Raw genomic sequence first — 4,309 nt, 5'->3', positions numbered from 1 at the left:
TTTTTTTTATCCTAACATAACATAATTATGTATATATTTTTGGATTAAGTACAATGAAATAAAATGCAATCATTTTTAAATTTTGTCGCGAAAATGTAATTCTAATCTCTATTCTAATGAACAAACTAGTTAATTAATTTTAAAGTTTCCAAGTTGAAATACAATTCTTTTATTCATCTTCTTTCCCTCCTTTCTTCCTTTACTGTCTTTCTTTATCATCATTATGCAACGTTCATTACGTTATTAATAGATTTGGTTTATTGAGACAAATTTTTCAGCCGTTACCGCCTTATGTTGTACTGTCATGCAGGAACACCACTATAAGCTTCTAGCTTGTTGCTGTTTCTGTGAACTTTGTATACATGTCATGATTGTAACCTTTGTTAAAATAAACTTATGTTTAAATACAATCCCACAGTTCGGACTGAGTCAAAGAATGTTTGACGAAAGTGTCAATCAATTTGCTTACCAAATGTGGCTACCACAATGCGGCCTCAACTTTTGCGAAAAGCCGGACATGACGGTCATCACGTACATTCATCGAAAACATAAGAAAAAACCCGTGTGGGTGTGTTATCTGTAAGAACTTCCATGTACAGTTTCATGAGGATCTCCAGTTTTTCCTGGAGTTTCTGTACTGCACACACACACACACACACACACTACTACTACTACCCTCGTCTCGATTCCCGGTCAATGTTAAAACATTTAGTAAAACTTGACTTAATGTTAAAAGCTATGACACGTAAAATTCACGCACACATTCTTTCTTCTCCTCCCACCAATCCCTTCCCTCTTTCACTCACACACACACACACACACACAGACACACAGACACACACACACACACACACACACACACACACACACACACACACACACAATTAGGGTTTAGGAAACATTTCTGATGTCAACATTATTGAAAATCTCACTGGACTTTTTTTTCTTTCTGAAACAGTGAGGCTCCATGCAAACTGGTTACAACGTAAGTCAGGCTAACATGTGAGTTTTACTACGTTCTTTATCAATTTCTCTTTATAATCTTAATTAAAACAATCCTTTGCAAGAAATCAAAAACGGCAAAAATATCAAGTTTTATTTATTGCAGGTCAATATACAATCACAATAAAAAGGCATACCAAGACTGACTTAAACCCACCGCAAATTCCAACAGAAAGCAACAGCTTGCAAAAATCATATTAATTTGATATCAAAGTTATTTTAATGTTATCAAAGTTCTCTTCAATAAACGGCAAGTACAATATTTGCAATAACAAAACATGATTAATCTTGTTTGGAAATATTTAAGGAACATTTAAAAATGAAACGTATTCCGATAAAATGTGGTTACCCAAGAAACAGCTCACGTGAATTTAACCACCTGAAATAAAGTTAAAATTACTTATTTTTATAAAAGCTTTTTTTTTAAACACACACACACACACACACATTCTTGCCATGTTAAACACACACACACACACGCACATTTTTTCCACGAGACACACACACACACACACACACACACACACACACACACACACACACACACACTCACACACACACACACACACACACACACACACACACACACACAGTCACACACACACACACACACACAGAAGAAGAATAACAAGAAGAAACTTCTCCGGTAACAATTGGGAAGCAGCATCCAGACATACTGCTAACTGGCACATGTCATTAGTTAAACATTGTTTGGCAAATAGACTAAGAACACACTAGCTTTTTACAATGTTTACATTTCTGTTGGAACTTGAACATATACATAAAAAACGCTCGCGCTGGACCCGAGTACACTTCAGACTGGCTCGCTCCCCCAGTATGAAAGTTTTTGTCTTGTGCACGTTTAAGACTAAGTGATTGCTCTGTGTGAATTACAGGCATTCCCTTTGCTATATAAATACATTGCATGCGAGCCGAGGATGTGCGTGGTGACTGGCCTTTCTCTTTTATTTGATCACAGTGAAAAATATACTGCCGACCCTCTTCATAACTTAACAATATAAATGTTTGGAATGCCTGTGGTGTGAATGTTGGTTTCTGACCAGAAATGCAGATCTATCTCTGGCCGATTCATAGATTCAACCTACAAACTGGACCTCATATGTGATCAGATGGCCAAGCAATGCGTGAAATCTTTTATTCTAAAGCCTTATGGCTCGTTTCGACAAGCATTAAACGGATGAAATTAACCACATGCAGTTTATTCTTCAGAAAAATGCACACAAAAAATGGGTTGGGTTCGGTGATTTGTACATAAACGTCTTCCTCACGATAGATTCGCTGATTTGTCTTATGAAGCCGTCATCAACACGAACACAATGATTGCAGAAGCAAACTCTGTACCTACACGACCGAGACACAAGACTGATTATTTCACAGCTGCAAAGGGTAAGCTTACTCACGTCAGGTCTTCACTAGAGACATCCAGATTCAACCTTCGTCAGACGAACATTCGTCGGTGGTGGGGATTTCCTCTCTATTTTTAACTTTGTGCCTCAATGCGCATGCGCTTGGTTTTTCGCGCCCACCACTGCTTGCCGAAGACCGGGATCTGCGTGGTGAAAAAGGCGTGTTTGACGAACCTCAATCCGCAATCTTCGTGAGTACTTTTAGTCCTTTTCATAATGTTAAAAATATGTTTTATGTGCGCAGTGTTAAAGTTTAATATGTTTACGACGCTTCTGTGGACTGCATCTGTAAACTGTTCATTTTGGAGGCCTAGTGCATAAACACGGATATCCACACAAAACTCAGAACTTGAGTCGACGGGCGACATATCCTGCCAATTATCTCCCTTGATCTCTCTTGCACAAGACACTTGTTTCCACTAGGCCTATTTGTTTTGGAGTTGGGAGATTTTACAGGAATGAATCTAAAAATCGAATTTTTTTTCAGTGTTGCTTGTGTACCCAGCATATTCAGATGTTTGGAATATTCCGATAAAAAAGACTCGTCATATATAACACTACTCGTCATCACTGTTTCGAAAAAAGACGAACGCGCACGAAGAACTTCGCGTAGATCTGGACCAAAATTGGAAAGTGGTGACCGTGACGGGATGTGACGTCACCACTTCAACAAACTCGCGAAGATCGGAACTCACGAACTTTTGACGAAGGCAAATCTGGATGTCTCTACTGACAAGCTAGGAACAGACGGAACATTCCGAACAAAGGTAAATGACGTCAAAGTCTCTTTCGCTTTGCGTGTAACTTTGTCATGACGTCTTTTTGTGACGACAGTATCCGCTGGCTGGCTGTTCTATCAGGCTGCCTGGCTGGCTGTTGCTCCGTGTGAATTCCTCCCACCGCCAAGTCGTTTTTGTGGTTTATTTCGCATTTAGGTCCCAGGTAACATTATGAAGTTTTAATACGATCAATCGGACCTATTATCAAGTTAGTGTATCAACTTTTGAACGAACTGCGCCCAGTAGTTTCCCAGCAATAAGCTGTTAAGTCGAGACAGACACACACATACACACACAGACACACAATTAAAGTCTGTTGAGCCCAAGTACTAGTGTACTCGGGGATAAAATCAAATATATACAACAATGTTCACACAGGGTCCAATACATGTGCATGTACCAAGAAAAACAAGTTCAGTTAAAATAATATTTCAAGAAGAAAGCTACACGAATATACTGTCTGTAAAAACTACTTCAATTAAACCTCAATTAAATTATATACAATTAAATACCTTGTCTATCGGAAGAGTTTAGTTAAAAAAAATTCAAGGACACAAAACACACAAGGTAAAACAATTAGACACAAAAGCAAAACTGCTGCAATTAATAGGTCAATATCGAGAGGTTGTTTCCCTTGACAGAGTATTGATTTCTTGATGATATTAAAGTTCGTATCTGATAGGTACTATGGTAGTCAACAAAACAAAACCAATGACCATTGCATAAGGGAAAAACACATATCACAATCAGCTATACAACAAAGTAGGTTTATTCCCTTAAAGACATACGAATTACTGGACCATTTAAGGGTTCAAGTTAAAGGCAGCGGACAACAACAACAAAAAAAAACTTTTTGAAGATTACAGTGCAAAATCTCAATGCAAATATTTTGCTGCTGTTGTTGCATTATTGTTTACCAATGTTGGGTGTTTCATCTTCATTTTAAGCGTTAATTATCAGTTCTATCTCACCATCAAAAAGAAGTAACACTTTCTGTACTTGAAAATCCTATCATTGTTCAACAGCTTTTGAACTTTTGTTCAGCACACAATCTGTGTATATATATATTATATGTGAGAAAAGTACACAGAAAAATATGTC

Source organism: Littorina saxatilis, linkage group LG8, assembly GCF_037325665.1.
Source record: "Littorina saxatilis isolate snail1 linkage group LG8, US_GU_Lsax_2.0, whole genome shotgun sequence".
Lineage (NCBI taxonomy): Eukaryota > Metazoa > Mollusca > Gastropoda > Littorinimorpha > Littorinidae > Littorina > Littorina saxatilis.
Note: the sequence above shows the minus strand (reverse complement) of the source record.